This window comes from Hyposmocoma kahamanoa, unplaced genomic scaffold (genome assembly GCF_003589595.1).
Source record: "Hyposmocoma kahamanoa isolate Upper Pololo Valley unplaced genomic scaffold, ASM358959v1 77, whole genome shotgun sequence".
Taxonomy (NCBI): domain Eukaryota; kingdom Metazoa; phylum Arthropoda; class Insecta; order Lepidoptera; family Cosmopterigidae; genus Hyposmocoma; species Hyposmocoma kahamanoa.
In genome coordinates this window covers 409,815-430,886 of record NW_020653926.1, presented here as the reverse complement: position 1 = coordinate 430,886, position 21,072 = coordinate 409,815, and positions in this window count along the sequence as shown.

Genomic DNA, 21,072 nt, shown 5'->3' with positions numbered 1-21,072 from the left:
AGATTTAACACTTACTTACTTACTTTTAGCACTGTAAAGGTGGATTCATAATGCACAAATTCTGGCAATATATCCCGTTGCGCGATATGACCTTGAGTTGATACGAAAATACTGACATGGTTATAAGGTGTGTCATGTAGGTACAATAAGCAATTTGATTTTTTACTTTTATTTTATAAACGACCACGGCAATAATAATAATTCTTTATTTCGGACCATTAAGAATATCTATAGTACCTATGTTAGTATGAGAACTTAAAAACATGGTTAGTAAAATACAATGCAGACTTAATCTATAACTACACCATAAATTGGGCTACGCCCTTAATTTGCTCTATCCAGAATTTTATAATTGGACAGTCAAATCTTCCCACTATTGCATTTAGAATGCTGTTGAGACTTCGCCTCACGCGACTCAACAGAGAGACAATCTTTTTCCGTATTACGGCCTGGAAGCTATCCGTGTGAGCTTCTGCAAACATGGCCGTTACATTGCACCAAGTTGGCAGCACCCATTAGCACTCTAAATACGTTGTTATATCGAGCTTTGTATACCTCACCCACAGGCTGCTCGAGCAGAAAGATTGGCTGTAGACTTTAAATAGCGTTGTTTTAACTTCATATGAACACTGAGCAAACCTGCGGGCAAGCATATTACTTCGAACCGCCGACGCCCTACGCTCGCTTTCGATATCCTAATCATCGTTCAAATCACTCGTGGTAACGATAACGTAACGATTTTTGTACAGGTAAAATAAAAATATACGAGATTCTTGTTTTGTAATGGCAACACAAAGAAAAAACTAGGATGATGGGTTTTTGGATACGAAAAGAGCGGGAAAGCCATGTTGTTTTTCAGATGAAATTACCGAATTACAGAGCGCGATATTTTCGAAACAAAAAGAAAAAATATAATTATTACACCATTGAAAAGTATACAGCATAAGTTTGAAGTTTTATTACTATAATGAGAAATACGCAATTGCCCAGAATCTTTTCGCCATCACCTTTAACCAATTTCTTATTTTAAATCTTAAACAGATAACATATTCCGTTGAAGTAAAAGAAATAAGTATGACGGCCATATTTCTGTATTTTTATTGAGCGTAATCAAAACTGCGGAATTGAATTGTAATAAAAACGAGTAGACGGGCGCCATTATGCTTGAATAAGTGCTAAAAAGATTATTGGCTTGAATAAACTTGGGAATTCATAAAAGGGTCTGAGAAAACTGTCTCTAAATATTCAAATGAAATTGGTGACCATTTTACGTAAATACTGGGTATACTTTCAATCAGAAAACATTCAATACAATGTAGAGAACTACTCTCTATTCTCATCTAATGGCTTACTATGAATATTACGTGAAAAGTTAAAGGTGAAATTTCAACGTTTAAAGTTACAAGAGGAACGCGAAACAAACGAAACGAACAACCACAAAAACATACTCCAAAGACATAAACACATGTCGAGGCAATAAAATTACAATCATAGACAACATAGAACTGACAGATGCAACTAATGTTACCGCCATTTCGTACCGACCAATGAGAACGCTCCGAATTTTTTTTACCAAACAACAGCTGTGTGGTTTTCGGCCACACTCCATGTTTATTGGATAGTTTTTATAAATACATTTTGTGGAATAACTTTGGGGTGTAATAATGAATTTTTTTTTTTTTGGTTACGATGATTTGTGATGATGATGTTATTTTGTTTCCGAAATTGGATTTTCGTAATCTATTTCGAACATCAGGTTTGGATGAGAACCTGTTGTAAAAAAATGTAATTTGTTTCTGTTGTTAGAACAGGTTATTGTCAATCCAATAGTTAGATGTTCCCTTTGCAGTTCCCATGCTTACTAACTATTATATCTTTAACCAGACATACCCTCCTCCTAGGTCATAGTACATTTTTTTGAAATGTTACTACATTGTAAAACTGTCAGAAATAGCTCTTAAAATACTTAGAAAGAGCTCAATAGACATTGTTTGTGCTCGAGCGTAATTCGGCTGACAGTCAAACTTAGTAAAATACATATTTTATTCTAGCCGTGGGGCGACGGCTTAAGAATACATTGTCGCCTCCCCATACATGCCCGTGGGGGTCGTAAGAGGCGACCGAGGGCGTCACAAGTGTCCATCTGCTTAGCATTGTGGTAGGCTCTGTGCCGACTGGATAGCGACCACAGTACACACGGCGGAAAACCCTCCACAGTGAAACGCTTTTGCGAATCGCGTTCAGGGATCAGTTGGTGTACATCCAGTGCATTTGGCCAGACCGGCAAAATGATAGTGACGGAGTGAAGATATTTGTGTTTTCCATCCGTTACTCTCATCTCTGGACTGTATTCGCACTTTCCATCAGGCGCGGTGCAGTCATTTTGTCGAGTCGCAATAAAAAAAAATAAAAAAAATAAAAAATTTTTTTTAACAGTACACTACTCCCATATTGTTATCATTTTTTATATGATACCAGGTACCGGGACGAACAACTCTTGCGTCTGGTGGTAAGCGACATACCCATCCATAACAGTTGCACTGTCACTCAGAGCTTTAAATCGCAAAGATCATAGAGGCATTGCCACTGTGCACGGCACTCTGAGACATAAGTCGACTTCAAAACCGGAACACAGTAATGCTGACATTACTAGTTGGTGGCAGAAATATGTAAAATTCTACTACATTTCGAAATCTTAAAACCTGGTAAGGAACATCTAATCTACTTCGAGACCAATAAAAATCTAGTAAGTCCCTTTGACCAATTCAGAAGGTAGCAAGTATTTGAGACATGCTAGGTTTTTTAGGTTTTTAGGCAAATGGTGCGCGGAAGATGTGACTCAAACTGTTTTACAAACAATTCCAACATTCTAAAACTGGGTTACGGTTTTTTATGATACCTCAAATACCTAATAAATGCTCATGTTTTGATTCTAGCTGCTACAGTAACTTTACCTATATATTGAAAATTAGTAAGGGGTATAAAATATGGAATAGTAAATTGTAATCATTTTTGTAACATCAATATGTCTGATTAATACCCTAGTTATTTGCAATTTTTTTCTTACATTAAACTTTGATTTATGTTTTCGGCTCTCCATTACAATTTTATCTAAAGCACTGACTAGGTTTTGCTCTAGAACAGCCAACGTATCTACAGAAAAGAATAAACTAAATAAAAATTGTAGCAGTAGAGCTCCTGGTTAAAAAGCTCGTCCAGGGAACTACTACCAAACAGTAATGCGAGCGTTCCAGATTCGAAGGGTACGCGTGCTGGTGAAATTACAGACACATGGGACTTGTCAACTTACGTGACAAGATGTCGGGCGCATTGGCAGCCCCTCCAGATCTTTGTGAGTCAAAGCTCTGAGTAGCACTGCAATTGTTAGGGACAGGCGTGTCGCTTACCACCAGGCACGACTTGTTCGTCACGTCGCTTAGTATTATTAAAACAAAAAGAAAAAAGTACCTACTTTTTGAACATTTCATTAACGAAGGTTCAAATATAACTTGCCAGTATAAAGTATATAAAAATATATTTTATCGCTGACCAATCAGAACTCAAGCCTCGTTAAGGTGAAGATCGTAAAAATAATGCTTTCGCGTTAAGAGCGCGCTTTATCTTTTTTATTTTTTTTATCTTGTTATGTTGTAAAATTTTTGATGATACTAATATTGTGATGGCATTCAATGAGAATCCTATTATATCATTATGTAAATTAAAACGGTAGGCAAGAATTTGTTAAATAACTTTACCGTTATAAGTTATATATTTTTTAGACTTAGTTCAAATCTGAAATGACAAAGAAATAAAATAAAATCTGCAAACCCATTACAATCCCAAAGCATCAAAGCCCATTGAAATTGGTTTAAAACCTTTTAACGCCGCTTACCTTTACATGCCTTTGCCTCAATACCGTTCTACCAAAAAAAAGACCTTCAATACGTCACATCGGAAAGTCACTGGCCACAAAGGCTATTAATGTCAAAATATTTTCAAAATACGAACACGCCACGCCGGGGGCCATCTTTGAAACGCACCGACCATTTTAGGGTCTTTTAAAGTGTCAGCGATAGATAGTTGCGTATTTCTTTCTTTTTTTTCAATTTTTGCACAGTTGGATATATTTTCGGCGTGTTTGATTTCTCGATTGACGATTTGGGAGGTATTCAAGTGTTGAATTTTGATGGGCGGTTTATGTAATGCATTTGACAATGTTTAGGCTATTCTATGCGGAACAACGTCTTTTCCGGAACATTAGAACATTTGCAAAAGATGGAAAATAAGGGATATGATGTTGCTTTATTTATGTGAACATAATTATAGAGCAGGGATTTCCGGTTCAATCTCCGTCACGTAATAAATGGAACTTTGTTTCGTGTTCTGTATTTCTGAATAAGGCGCTGCGCAGATGGAGCAACTTAGATCATCAAGTTTTGGCAATTGGCACGTTACCTAAATTCTTAATTGCCGCAACTAGAAACTTGCAAATATGTACCAGTTGTGTCCAGTTACCAGTTTCCGCAACGGGCAACCGCAACTCGTGAAGCAACTTCACTCCCTCCCCGTCCCCCGCAGCGTCAGTCTCGGCGGATTTCGAAAGTTTATTCCAAATTGCGGCAACCGGCAACTAGGCCTTTTATTTGTTACAACCGGCAACCGTTAGTGGAAACTTGTAAAAGTTGCCAGTTGCGTCAAGTAAAGTTGCTCCATCTGCGGAGCGCCTAAGACTAGCGAGCTCAGGCAACTTATTACATCCAGCGCGAAACCGAAAGCAATATTCAGAAATGGGTCTAATTTATGCTAATTTTAAATCATATCTGGTGAGTTCGATACACATGTAAAGTGTCAATGGCAGAATTCTGTCTATTTGGTATTCTGCTAAAAGTTAAGAGTAGAAGCTTGTCAGTTACTAGCCATCGAGTTGCTATTCAAATGCCATTGCAATTTTATGGTATTCTGCTCTTCAATGGTGAGTCGACGGCGTAGTATACTAATTATTTCTTTAGTAAGGCAACATCGATTGTTAGTATTAGAATGAATGGCATCACTGCCATTCCACACTCTATTGAAACTACCATTGCAACTTTTATAGCAGCAGTAGACCTCCGTGTGAAAGAGATCGTCCAGGCAAGTACTGCCACCTTACCTATTTCTGTCGCCAGACTGTAATGTCAGAACGTGTTCCAGTTTTGAAGGGTAAGGGTGCTAGTGAAATTACAGGCACATGGAACTTGTCAACTCATGTCTCAAGGTAACGGGCGCAGTGGCAGTGCCCCTCAGATCTTTGACATTTAAAGCTCTGAGTGGCACTGCAACTGTTGTACTACCAGGCGCACGATGAAAGAAACAATCAAATACGAATTTTGGTAATTACGTGTTGTCATTTTCGTTATACGTGATCGCTTCCCTAAGATTGTTTCTACGAGTGTCTGTTTTGTTTTTGTAATTAATAACCATAGTTGGTAATGATTTCACTCGTTTTCCGAGGATTGTGGATCTTCTGCAACGTGCACGTGCAACGCGGCAACGTGCTCGTGCTTAATTTCCAATTAAATTTCACACACAAATGAATTGACAAACTCAAAGATACAAGCCCGGATACGAAAGCAGGGAGTCTGCATGAGAGGCGGGAGCGGCATTTGTATTATGATAGAAGCATGTAGAGACTAAAATGTAAATGATTGTTTAGCAGATTAATAGTGAAACATTTTTAATGGTTCTTTTTTGACTTATTCTATGTCAGTGAGTTCATAAATATATCATTATATAGTGATAAGTTTATTGTATAATAAACAAGGCTACAATAAAAAACATGGCCATCGTTGCTACAATTCTATGGATACAAAAGAAATGTCATTTATTTCAATAAAACAATCTTCACTTAACCAAGACAAAGACACACCCAATCCTTTCGGTCCCACCCACCGACAAAAGGCCTCACAAATTACCGCAGGCCGCAACGCGGTTACATAGAAAAACGTGACATCGGGACACGGGACATTTGTTAACCCCCATTGTATTGTATCGTGTTGTCACACTGTATGGGCAGGGCATATAATACGGGTGACACACGAACGGTATACACTGACACATTGTACCTTATGATCTTGTACATTTATCATGGGTTATTGACAATTGCTAACAATCTAATGTAGAACAATAATTAATGAACCTCAAAACCTAATATTAAATGAAAATACTTTTTATCACGCTCGTTCGTAAACAGTGCCTTACAGGCAACGTCGGCTGTAATGGCGGCTGTAAATTTCTAATGATTGCACTGTAGTTCCCTTATACGTTAAGATTAAGAAAAAAGTTTTGAAGTGTAGAAAAAACAATTAAACATCTGCTAAATTAATTTCATAGATTAAAATCCTGCAGCATTCTTAGTATTTTGAAATTATATATTTTATATATTTACCGCCATGGCTGTATACGTTTACGCCTTATACAAAATTTTAGTTCGAGTTGTATTATCTATGGAAGAATAGCTGGCTATCTGTTTATATAAAAAAAAAATTGCGAAATCTGTAATTATTGTTGTGTTGTGAACATGGCAATTTTATTCAAACAACAAATAAATTATCATTTAAATTTATTTCCTCGCAAATGTGATGTAACTATATATATATACCCCGCCCTTTTTTTTATACATGACAGGCAAAAGATTCCACTCCACCTGATATGAAATGGAAAGTGGAATCCAAACGCGAAGATACCCAGTGCAGTGTTGATACAATCACTGCCCTAGCCACCTCCAATCTGCATGCCTACAAGATGCCTTAATACACAATGAAGGAAAAGCGTGGACATTATTTAAATACCTTTACTAACGATGTAATGTATCTCAATTACATTTTTAACCGACTTCAAAAAAGAGGGAGAAAGTTCTCAAGTCGACTTTATTTTCTTTAGAAATCTTAAAAAAGGAGTCCACAGTATTTCATGCAAGTCCCCCTTATTTTTATTTATAAACTGTACGTATTTGGAGCGTACTAACAAGATGTTCACGCGACAAAGTTGCCGCCAAAAACTCGAATACTTATCGAATGTATTGTCAAGTGTTGTAACTTTTTCTGACCATAGACAACTTTTTACATTTTCGGCATAAGGTGTTGTTGATGTTCAGCGATGCAGTAGATGTTTTTTATTGTAATCTTTTTTTTTATTTAGCGTGTTTCAAATGTGTCGTAATTGGAGATAGGTTTAGTAAATCTTGAACTAAGATTAAAATTGAATTAACAATGGCGGTTGACTTTTGAAGAGGATTTAACGCGTCTATAAGTAACTTAACCTTAACGCGGTTTTGCTTTTAATGTTCACAACGGCTATTGCGCAAACATTCCTTTGATGTAGATTTCTTTTAAACTGTTGTGTCGTTCTTGAATATTTTAGATTTTTAATTGTATTTTAAATGTCGTTTTTTTTAATTCTAGTGATTTTTTTTGTAACTTATTTTGAATGAACGTACCATAAGTCGTATGTATTAACATCATCTTGAAAATAATATCTAAGAAATTTGATTGCCCTTTGATATGGAAACTCACTCAAAGCACGAAATCAATTTTAATTATAGTACTTAATAATCAAAATTGATTTCGTACTTTAAGTGAGTTGCAGGCTAAAAGTTACAAACACAATTATGGACCTAATATGCTGTCTGAAATATAAATAAATAAATAAAAAATAGATTAGAAAAATCTTTTCATGTATCCGTTAGTACGTTCACTTCCATATTCATTTTATACATTTAGAGAATACTAGATAGAGAAACCTCTAAATCTAAGTTATTTATTTCCACTAGTAATGCAATATAAAAAGATTACACAAATTAATAAAAGAAAAAAAAACAAATGTAAAAAGTCCTTGCTGACTGATATTCGGCTATAAACTATAATGGTAAAGATCGTAACAAAAATTACCAAATATGATATCATTCAACAGACAGTCATTCATTTATTCACTTCGCATATATTCGTATAATAATGCCACATCTGCAAAATGGCAACTTTTCACTTTAGAGAGGTTTAAAGATTCTAAGATCGAAATTTATCAACAACTTTCATCGAGTATATAACCAGAAATAGAGACGACAAATGGGCCTTATATCACTTTTAAATATCAACTCTCGTTTGCGCTGAAATCACAAATTAGAATGCTGAAATAGTAACTGCCAACTAACTGCAAATAACAACTGACCTGTGTGTACGTCTCCGTATATTCTAAAAATATTCTGTATTTATTGTAATAAATATAATATCGGTGGTGTTAGAAAAACAGCAAAATATCTAATTACAAAACAAACGCAATCACATTTCATCGGTATTTAAATATGTAAATTTGCAATTTTCGTCCATTATAGGAAAGCTCAAGTTGAACTTGTCAATTTGAAGTGAAACAATTGACGACACCCGTCAATTATTTCGAATTCGGGCTGGTCAACCGGAGTGCAATTGTCGCCATACTGAATTGGCAGAATAGTTTTCTAACAAATTAAAATGACATTCCGTCTCTATTTCTGGTTATATACTCGATTATAACTTTTTATGCTCTAAATAGAACAGTTATAAAATTTCACAAGTACATTTGTTTTACGTAGTTTGTATTATTTTTTATGATTTTCATGTGATAAAGCTCTCTTGGCATATAATTACATATGGCTTTTTCCTAACTGTACCTACGTTGTGTATTTATTATTTTTCAATTGATTTATTTATAAAAATTACCTATATCCGGTCACAAAACCGCTCAAATAATTTTGCCAAGCCTTCGTTTAACAAGCAAGAGAGTTTCGATGGAGAATTTGTATCAATTTATAATACATTTCCTCCCATTGACAAACCCCTCTGGTATTCACAATCGCACCTGAGAGAAGCACCCTCTGGGTTAAAAGCATGTAGACTTAGCCGTCTAAATGGTAAGCATTAGCGTTAAATATAAATAAATATAAGACAACACCACATACGAAGCTCTGATCCCAAAGTAAGCAACTTACAAGCACACAAAGACGGTAGCACTAACACCCAGACCCAAAAATATACACAAAAGTTGGTTTATTTCTAAATAGAATTTTATAAAACCAAGTGACGGTGAGTGGTAAGCGACACGTCCATCTATAATAGTTGCAGTGCTAAGAGCTTTGAATCGCAAAGCTCTTATGAGCGCTGCCACTGCGGTCGTCACCATGAGACTAAAGTTGACAAGTCCCTCGTGCCTATTTTTTTCACCAGCAGCATTTCCAAACCGTACCGCAATAATGCTCACGTCACTGCTTGCGGCAGAAATAGGTAAGGTGACAGTACTTCCCTAGACGAACTCTTACACAAGGACGTCTACTGCTACTATATACTCATATTTTACACTGTTAAATCATGAGTCCCTGTCTACCAAGAGATAGGGGTTTCCGGAGAGACTACTGACTCGACGGCAAGACCAGAGCACAGCGGGCGTCCGGGCCAAGCTCTCCGCCAGTGATAAGCCTTTCCGGGCGTATCTGGTGGACCTGGACTTGGGCATGGACTGGCCGGGGTTTGTCTGCCCCAGTTGGGTGTGGCATGGATGTCTGTTCTGTAAGCAGCTAGCGCGTCTTAGTAACGGTCTAATTGAGGGCCAGAAGCGAGGAGATGCGCGGGCCACGTGAATTGCCCTTTAAGTTGGAAGCTATGTCCGGACATTGCCGCAGGACACTGCGACTGACATCTCCGGCACTAGCTCGGAGAGCTAGTAGAGGATAAGCTAGATGTCCTCAGGTCCCTCCTGCCGCTAGAGAGACTGGAGAGACGTCGTTTTTCGGCGTTTTTCGGCGAGCGTGCCTTACAGCTCGACCACCAATGAGGAGATTTGGTAGTGGACTCAGAGTCGACAACAACCGCTAGTTATGCAATGTGCAACGGGAACTGAGCGTTCCTACAGCTCCGGTTCCTATCTGGAAAATAGAGAGGGTACTGTACGTGCACCCGGGGCGGATCATCCGAGGCACAAGCCTCTCGAAGAACCGGATGCAGTTAAGTGACAAAGGTATGTGACAACTCTGCACGCTGGCTGATCTGGGGTCAGGACCTGAACTTATAAGTTCTTGTGCGCGCCCAGGTTACAGTGCCCATCTCGTATGCCCTAAGGGTCGGTAGGGAGGGTCACTACAATCAAAACTAATGTAGAAAGATATGAGGCTGTTAAAGCATGAGAATGGATGAAAATAATTTTATTCATAATAGTTTTAATTCAAATAGCCCACAGAATCCCAACTTCAATCATGTAATTTATAAAATCTATTTCTAGCAGATGGCGCTACGGCAAAAAAGTTGTTAAAAACCAAAACCAAAATCTGCAACCAGCGCTTAGAAAAATTCGTAAGGTCTCTTCTCTCTGGGTTCGTTCCGTGCCTTCATTAGCAGAGCGTCTAGCACGGATTGCTGGATTGCGCTGGTTGGAATCCAGCCGGATCGTAGGAATCTTTCTTAGTATTCGATCTTTGTATTAATAATTACTTATAACAAACTAGTGGAGTAATGTCACAAAAAAATTATTTAATATCATGATAGCAAGACATCGTGACATTCGATAAATTCAATTCATCGTCAACAGTCCACGCGTCCACTGTTGGCGTCCACGCCAACTCTCCCGGTCTTGAACCGCCCGCATCTAGCCGCTGCCGGCCGCTTTTCTCAGCTCGTCGGTCCATCTTGCTGCAAGGCGCCTACACTACGTTTCCTTGACGTGGTCGCCATTCCCGTCCTACGATATATGCGCGGTCAACTGCCACTTACGCTTACTAATTTTGCGAGTCACTTTAGTTCAGTGGCGGCTCGCGGAAGATTTCAGTGGGAATTCACTTACATATACATATTGTAAATAAAAAATGAAACTCACATTATATGTATATAGTTCAGTTATAAACAATCCCACTAAACAGCACTATGCTTCTTAACAACGGTTAAATAATATTAATTTTTGCGACCCAACGAAATGCGCGGTGAAGAAAATACTGTTTATTTATTTGACAAATAAAACTGGCAACAGCGCGCGGAGGCGAAGTGCAGTCGTCGCATCGGGTGTGCACGGCACGGCAACGTTGCGTTGCTCAAATTCTGCAAATTTTTAACCGACTTCAAAAAAGGAGGAGGTTCTCAATTCGTCTGTATGTTCTTTTTTTTGTATGTATGTTACGCGGTAACTCCGGTATTTGTGAACCGATTTTCATGATTCTTTTTTGTTGGAAAGGGGGTACTTCCATAGTGGTCCCATTTAATTTTGAAGAAAATCATCCACCTCGAAGGGGGCTGTTCACGCATGAAGATTCATTTTTATAAATAGCGCCTAACTTTAATTTAGGAGCAATTACTTTAATGGTTGATTTTGCTATTTCTCCAATTCAAGGCGTTTTTCTCTCAATATACTTTGAGTAGTGAGAACCGATTTTTATTATATCCAGTGTCAAGTCCTGTATAGTGGCGAACTAGGGGATATTTCAATAAAACTTAGCAAATAGACGTAATTCCACGTACTTTTGATGTCGGTTTTTTTAGTACTCTGTACTGATCATTATATCATACTAATCTTTTGTTTCACGTGTCGCGCCGTAAAGAAATTTCTCTTTCGCACTCATTAACTTTAGTACTGGACTTTGTAAACAACTTATTCATTATGTTCATAGGGGCGCATCGCGGAGCGCTCTACTCAGGCGTCAGTATTCTACACTATATTAAAGAGTAGGAAAGAATAATGCTATGAAAATGATACGACATAATATAATATGAAAGCTTAATTCATAATTTTATTTTGGTGGGTTGGACAGGAGTAGGAGTTCACTGCACCATCGCTCCTTAGAACGAACCGCCTCTGCTTTAGTTCCCTGGCGTGTGACCTCGTTGAAGATTCGGTCCTTAAGAGAAACCGAAACCGAAGACGATAAGGGCCATACATTCCTGGTATCTCATCAGTGATTCTCGTTTGCGCTGAAATCACAAATTAGAAAACTGAAACAGCACAGAGCCAACAACTGACCTGTGTGTACGTCTCCGTATATTCCAAAAATATTCTGTATTTATTGTAATAAAGATATTATCTCTAACAACGGCGTGCTGTTCCCTTCGGTGGTGTGGAGGGAAAACAGCAAAACAAACAAACAAAACAAACGGGATCAAATTTCATTGGTAATTAAATATGTAATTTTGAAATTTTTGTGCATTATATCAAAGCTCAAGTTAACAGGTCGATTTGAAGTGAAACAATTGAGGATTCGCTCTGGGCATTTTGGAGGGAAAAGTGTCGTTTTTATTTTGACTTTCAATTATTTTGTGAAATCTAGTTTAAAGTGGAATAGGATAGTGCTATTGTGCCTTAATCGAAGATTAAAACGCGAAATTATACGAATCTCGAACTAAAATACGCGTATCGGCCCGTTCTAAAGAATCCCGAGTCAATCCAAGCACGCCGCCTCAAATTGCCTATTCTCTTTGTGGCGGCCATATTTACAGAAACAAACTTCATGTTTAGTCTGATGGCTTTGCCAAAGCCTTAATAATTTTTTTTTTAAATGAAACAATTGATGACACCCGTCAATTGTTTCGAACTCGGGCTAGCCAATCGGAGCGCAGTTGTCACAGTAATGATATGGCAGAATAGTTTTCAAACAAATTAAATGACATTTCGTCTCTATTTCTGGTGATATTCTCGATGGAACGAGAAACCCAAACGCTAAATCGCACGTTGAGCTAATTTCAATTTATTTGTGATTGCATAAACTTAATTATAAAATGTAATTGTCTCGCAATCCCATCTCTTAAACCAGCGAAAATTATTAAACCCCTTTTGAGCAGGTGTCAGCGGTATCGCTTTAGCAGATAGTTATTGTGAAAGCGTGCGAAGGGCTTTATTGTTAGCGACACCATGGCGTTCTTACTGTTGAAAATTGTTTACATATACGCCAAGCTTTTATTTAACTCTAATATTAACGGTGTAAACGATCTACAGCGGTGGCAGAATTTAATTTAACCCGTAATCATATCCATCTTTTCGTCCAAATCCTTAATACTGCGGTTTTACGGTTTTGAAGGGTAAGGGTGCTGGTGAAATTACAGGCACATGGGACTTGTCAACTTATGTCTCAAGATGACAGGCGCAGTGGCAGTGGGTCTCAGATCTTCGCAATTTGAATCTCTTAACATTCATGTAGTGTATATTATAAAAAAATACACGTGGCAATATTATACCAAAGGTCATTGACTTACAATTATATGGACAAAGGTCATTGACTTACAATTAAATATGGACGTCGAAAAAAAAAAATGGACGTCGGGTCCGCGCTAAAAAGTGTCCGAACTTATAGGGCGTTAAAACCGTATACAGAGCGTCATTCACGCTTTAATCTTCGTTTGTTCGACTGACAGCGAAGCAAGCAAAATTAGACAGTACTGCGATGACGTTACAATTTAAATTTTTTCATATTCCTTTACATGTCACTACGTTTAAATAGGTTGACTTGGGACATTTTTTTCGTGGTTTTTGTATTAGACCCGTCGTCCATTTATTTGTAAGTCAATGCCAAAGGTACATAGATAAACTGCCTCCGTGGCCGAACGGTTACCATGCCGGACTGCCATGCAGAGGTCCCAGGTTCGATTCCCGGGTCGGGAGAAATATTTGTATGGCCTACATTTATTTCTCTCGTGAGTTTGGGTGTAATTTGTGGTTGTCTACGTGTGTGTCCATGGCACCCGTGACACAGGGTATCCCTAGTGCGGGGCTATGTTGAGTGTGTGCGTTATTATTATTATAATGATTACACACAAGTTGTAGGTACCATTAAAAGAAGCTTATCTTCTTAAATATTCCTACTTCGGAACTGGTAATAAGAGTTAAACTTTTAAAAAGTATTTTCACACTGTTTTTTCTATCACCAGCATATGCCTTGTTAACGGATCACAACGGCAATGACACGCCATGTTGAATATTCTCCCCCTTTCTTTGTTAAAGATCCCTCAAACGAAATATCAAGCCGTTTGTTTATCAATTGCCAACAATGGAAGTTACTTTCGTCATGCTCATCAATTCCTTTAAATTAAACGTATAACCCTCTCTATGTTATTGCTTAACTTACATACTAAACTGTGCACCTAATTACCTGTAAGATGACAAGAGACAAAAGTTCGTGTAGCACGAATGGACCAATTCTGAATTTTCTGTTCTATATTGTTATATAAATTATGTCGTACCCTTGTGGTTCCGTTTTCACACTTGACGAAATAATTGAGTATGCCATCGTATTTTTATTTAATTAAAAGCGACAAGCGGCATGTCGCGAACAGGTGGCAAACGCCCGGACGCAATGACTCTCATCCCTTGGAGTATGGGCCGGGCACTGGTGTGGGACACCACATGTACCGACACACTTGCCCCATCCCATCTCCAGTACACCAGCAATAGGACTGGCTCCGCAACTGAGCTGGCGGAAATAATAAGAACTAATAAGTACCAGGATCTATTTCCGACTACCTATTTACAGCCTTTGAAGTCGAAACCCTTGGCCCGTGGGGTCCCAGTGCCCGTCATCTGTAGGTACAAAATTTTATCCAAAAAATTGATAGACTATCTGGGAAATCCAAGGCAAGCTACCTTGCCCAACGCATTAGCATAGCCACAGAAAGGGGGAACTCTGCCAGCATCTTTGGCACTTTGCCGCGGGGACCCAATTTTATACATATAATCTTAGAATAATAACGCATAGAAGTTTCATATCAAACGAACTGTCACAAGTGAGGCAAAAATCGAATTCATGTAGGCTAGTTTTAGTAGTAGGTTAATTTTCGGTTTTAGTGAATATTTATATAAAAATACAAGTTGAAACGCGTTACTTCCTTGTGGAATGTGATGTTAGTATCTATTTTATGTTTGTCTGACGTATTTTTACACTCATTTACCGCACATTTGGTCATTTTTAGCTAAAATTCTTGATCTGTTCGCGGTGTAAGTTGACCTTGAGCACTGAAGGCCCACCCGCTCGTGTAGGCCCATTGGGCGCGCTTCAATTTGCTTCACTTAGCGTGTGCGGGCTAGGTTTCTATGCGTTATTATTCTAAGCATATAATTTAAAAATCCTAGTTTTACTTTTTAGTATTTAAGCTTTTATTATACCGTACCTGTATATTATCGAAATAGGTCGCAGTACTTCCCTAGACGAACTCTAAAATGTTTCTTTTTTATTTCATTATTTATTGCAAACAATGTTTAGTACAGGCATTACACAGACAGTAAGTGTAAACACACCCCGTTGGTGTGTAGCAAATAGATAGTTTAGTAGTCTATAATAAGTAATAACTAATAAAAAGAATGTGTTCGAATTTTAAACACAGAGTATTTGAAATACGAACACATTTCCGCCATTTTGTGCACTATATTCTTTATGGCTGTAAACGACTAAAGGCTCCAAATAATATTAATTCTCGAGACTAGAAGAATGCTGGCTGCTGAAAAATAAATTTAACCATCTATAGATAAAACTTTGCCAGCTGTCTACGAAATATACTCTAAAAGAAATATTCTACAAAACTACTATAAAGCAATTATTTATAACATTAACATAAATCTCATTTCAACCAAACAAATGACAGCAATCGTAACAACCAAACATTTACAACAAGCTTTAAAATGTAAACAAAAGACAAAATACCCAAAATAAATGGACAGCCACGTATGAAATTAACAAATTGAATTAACCACCCTTTCCACCCTCACAATGACGCAGCAATGGTATTAAATCTGAAAATGTGCGAATCTCGCCGACCCTCGAATAAAAAGCAATATTCGAGACAATACACCCCCTACAAAGCGACTCTTCTTCCGAGAGGGGAGCTCTATGCTCCGACATTTTCCCCTCAAGGAGTTTGTAACCATAATTTGGGGCGTCAGTTGCACTTACAGGAGTTATTTTAAATTCGTATGTACGCTCACTTTACAATTTAACAAATTAAAACCCTTTGTGGATCAAATGTTATCAGCTGCCACTGTTGGACATAGACATTTCCAAAGAATTCATTTTCAGACATTTGACCCGTGATCCATCTATCTTAACTTCTCAACGGTCGAAAAAAGGTGGTTCCATCCTTAATTACGAACCTATTACAACCTTTATGACCCAGGTAACAGTAGAGCTCCTTGTAAAAGAGTTCGGCCAGGGAAGTACTATAGACCTGGCGCAGTCCCCCTTAGATCTTCTCAATTTAAAGGTCTGCAAATGCAACTACTTCTGCAAAATAATAATTTTAGCTACTCAATGGGATTCGTTTAGCTGTTCAACGTCGCCAGCCTCCTGAACAAGAAGCCCTAGAACGTGGTCCTCGGCAAAATTGTCTTCTTTCTCCTAGAAAGTTAAAGAAGAGTTTTTTTTCTATATTAAGCATATTTAGATCATGAAAATACTCACCTCTTTTGAGTTACTGATAAAATTATTATAAAAACCACATGATGTGCGCCAATTTTACCTTCGCTTTTGATTTTAGACGCAGAACTTGGAAGAACTGTTCTCAGATCAAAATTCTAAGGTTCTTCTATTACTTTTCTTTTATATTATGGAGCATATTAAAATACTGGATCGATTTAAATTCCTTCCTTTGGCTAGATTTAAAATAGAATTGCACATTTGGCTTCTAGAACAGTTTTTCCACTCGATTGACGATTTTTTCAAATATAAAAGGCGGATGATGAATTTGGGATCAACCATCATTATCTTTAGTAATGATATTACCTTGTTTTAGTTCTAATCAATTTCTTAATGTATTGTATTGTATTTAGGTTAAATAAGATCAAGTTCTCCAAACTAATTTTACCACTAACATTTGTAATGTACCCACCCCATTTAAAACAAATAAATGATGAGTATTATGGATATCTTCTTTCTAATTATGCATATTTTTACGATTATACAATATATTTGAGAAAACCATATCCTTACTATCCTATCCTGACACCTAAGAGGATTTATCTATTATATAATTATCTCGATAACAATACACTGTTCATCTCACACCCTCATAACTCCCCCAATCATAAAACGATTACCTATCAGAGCATTAAATAATTGAATAAACCGCGGTGCTGTAACACCGTTTTATTGGTTGGGGAGTATTACAACCCTTGTTATGGCGAAATATGGTTGTTAAACCACTGTACCCTTGCTTCTTACCTACGTAATTAATTGTTGTTTATTTAAAGATGCCATTTTTTTTTATAATATCAAGTGACGGGAGGTACAAGTCGTGCACCTGATACACGCCAGTCCTCAGAGCTTTAAATCACAAGTCTCATGTGCTTGTAATTTCACCAGCACCCTTACCCTTCAAAACCGGACCATAGCAATGCTGATATTACTGCTTGGTGGCAGAAATAGGTAAGATGGCAGTACTTCCCTGGACGTACTCTTTCACAAGGACCTCTACTGCTACTTAATACATCATGATTCTATGCTATTGGTATTGCATAAATAGATCCCAATTTCCGGTTAGACCTGATAACAAGGAGGTGTTTTACCCGATGTTACATTGTTTTATATATTATATGTATTATAATACCAGGTAACATTGCCCGGTAGCTGAAGATCACTCAAAGACTATAATTCAAAAGTAGTTTTAAAATACATTTTATCTTTTTGTTTGAAAACAATTTGCACGCACGCGCAGCTTTGACTGCCATTTTGTTCGAAGCGTTAAATGTCTATGGTTTTTGTTCAACAACATCGCTTTGTGGTGAGTTTAACAATAAGGGATCGCTGTTTGTGAAGTTTTTTTTAATATTATTTGACATGGAGTACTTTATAGAATTTTAAGACGTTTGGGTGAGCACAACTTTCTCCTTGCAAAACATTTGTTAGATCCGGCAGTCCCGCGTATGCGAAATACCTATAAACAACAATAATTACGGGAAAACGGATGTTTTTTAATTGAGAGAGTGACTTAAACCCTAAAACTGTAGTTTCTAAACGACGTACGTTTGTAAGTGTTCCTTTTTTTATAGCAATACGTCTACGTCTAACAGTTGCCGTGCCTACACTAGTGGAGTCATTTTACAAAAATAATTGAATATCATGGTGATCAAATATTGTGACATTCGACAAACTCAAAAATCATTTTTGTTATAATTGAGTATTTTTCCACAGACTCGAAATTCATAATTTAGCAGACCTGTGAAATTGTATTTTTTGTCAAATTTCATTCATATCGGTTAAAAGATGGCTGAGTAATTTCATTAGTAGATTTTTTATGTTACCAAGTGTCAGGACGAGCGAGTTGTGCGCCTGGTGCTGGACACACCTGTCCTTAACAGTTGCAGTGCCAAAGATCTGAGGGGCACTGCCACTGCGCTCGTCACCCTGAGACATAAATTGACAAGTCCAATAAGCCTATAATTTCACCAGCACCTGTACCTTTCAAAACCGGAAAAAAAAGGTTTATTAATTCAACTGTTTTTCTTTCATCTACCATTTTCCTCGCTATAGTGAGGTGAAAAGTCGTGTGTTTCGCTCGGCAGCAACGTTGTTTTGCGTTTCGTGGCTTGAAACCCTAGCTACGCTCAGCAATCTATTTTTGAATCACGAGCGCAGCAAGTCTCTCTCTCGAGAGAAATCTTAGCTTCCTTCGCTGGCTCAGGTAGTACTCGCGGCAAACAACAACTTTGCAATAAAAAGTAACTATAGCTTATTTTTAAAGTGTTAACATTGTTTTCTTTTTTAGTTAATATTGGAATTTTATTATATATTAAAATATGTGTATATTTCTGTATATTTCTAATTTAGGTTGAGAAAGGATCAGGTCATACTGGCGACGAGGATTTTTATTAAATTCTAAATATGTTGATCGCTTACGGACAAACAATGCTAGTTCCATGATTTAAAGCGATGTGAGAGTTAACGTGTTAAAGTGTGGTCTACAACTTTCTCTTTGACGGATATTTACAATATTACGGAGACATTTTTTTTTTGTAGGATAAACAACTCATGCCCATCTGTATTTTGCCCCCAGAGAATATTCCGTAGCACAATTTGCATGCGTGTTACTTTTTAGGACGATAAAAGGGCATAGACAAATTTCAAAATGTTGTTGTGAAATGTGTAAAAGCCCCGTGTGATAATATGTCAAAAATGCTTTGACCACATGACAGTCATAACAAAAAGAACTCTACTATTTAAGTTTAAAGAAGTTATCAATTTGCAGATGTCACTTTATTACCTCAAGTGTGCAAAATATACTAAATAATAAAGAGAAAGAAACTATATAAATAAACTCACAGATGCCGCTACGGAAAAAAACCGTTAAATAACCAGAAACAGCTTTGCAACAAGCTCATAGAAAAATTCGTGAGATCCGCTGGTTCGTTCCGTGTCTTAATTGGCATAACGTCTAGCATGGTTTGCTGAAAGAGGCTGGTTCGAATCCAGCCGAATAGAAAGAAATTTTCTAACCGTTCGATCTTTGTATTAATAATTATAACTAACTAGTGGAGTAATTTCACAAAAAATGACATTCAATAAAAACTTAAAATTTATGGTAAACAATTTTAATTCCAATATAACATGAATTAAGCGCGCTTTTCTGAAGAATGAATTTTCAATTTGAATCAGAAGTTAAATTTACAATATTGTCATTGTCGGTAACAAAACAAAAGTGTCGGTTATATTTTAACAATACATTGTCCTTTTCATTGGTTAGTTTGCGGTTACAGTTGATGGTCTGTTTTACTTAAGTATATTGTTTGTGTGCATCATTTGTAGAGTTAAAACTTTGTATAGCAAAAAACGATAAAGTGTCGGACAATCACACCAATCACCTAGTATCAAGATAGGAAATTCAAGGAATTCCTGGTGAAATTATAGGCACATGGGACTTGTCAACGTTATGTCTCAAGGTGACGGGCAAAGTGGCAGTGCCCCTCAGATCTTTGCGATTTAAGGCTCTGAGTGACACTGCAACTGTTATGGACAGACGTGTCACTTATCACCAGGCGACGCACGACTTGTTAGCCCCGTCGTCTGGTATCATAAAAATAAAGTTTAGATAATGGTACTGATTTTTGACACAATTGTTTGTTGTCAGAAAAAGAAATTCCTTCACATTCCCAACACGACGAAATTCCAAATCTTATAGCCTGTAAGCGAAAAAATGGCGGGGTTTTGAAGTTACGAGTACAGTTTTTAGAAAGATTAATTTTATTTTAAGTATATTATGAAGAAAATAAGAAGAAAGAAATAGTGATGAAGAAAGTTAGAACGGTATTCCTTATTTTAAACCAAATTACAAAAGAATTACAAAAGTGAAAATATAAATATTGACTCCCGCCGCTTAAAAGACTATTTAGAAAGCCCAAACAAGAGATCTAAGTAAAGACGAAAGTTAAAACGTAATGTTGTAGAACCACAATGGAAAATATATAATGACAATCCAGATAATTAAACGATGACATGGCTCAAAGGACTTGTATCCAAGTCAAAACTCTTAATAAAAAAAGCCTGCAAGGATTTACAAATCTCTGAGCGAAAAAAACAAGATGGCGTTTCCCGCGAAAAAATGACAGCTATCATCCTCTTGGCGGTATTTTTTTCTAAAAGCGCCGAATACAGCTTTTAGCGGTCAGCCTATGGCGAAAGAAATTGTATTCAATCGTTGTTACATTTTGTTTGTTATTGTTATAGTTTGTTTGGACACGTGTTTCAATGTTGTATAAATAAAAGGTGTTATGTTGCACTGGCGGCTGTTTGAAAACATGTATTTGATTTTTTTTTCAAGATTGATAGGTGTGAGCGTGCTCGGTAATTTATTGTTATGCGACAGATGTTTACGTATTTTATCCGACAACGAAGATGGAAAGGGGATGTTATTGACTGACCGTTGTAGGTAAAACATTGTAGACGTATTATATGCTATGTAAAAACTGACCAAAGCTAATTTAAGGAATTTCAACGAATTAAGTTTTTTTTTACAAACAAAGAAGTCGATATCTAAAGTTACAAGCCAGCTATTAAATGGTACAAGGGCTTATGCTTAGAATAATAACGCATAGAATGATAGTTTCATATCAAACGAA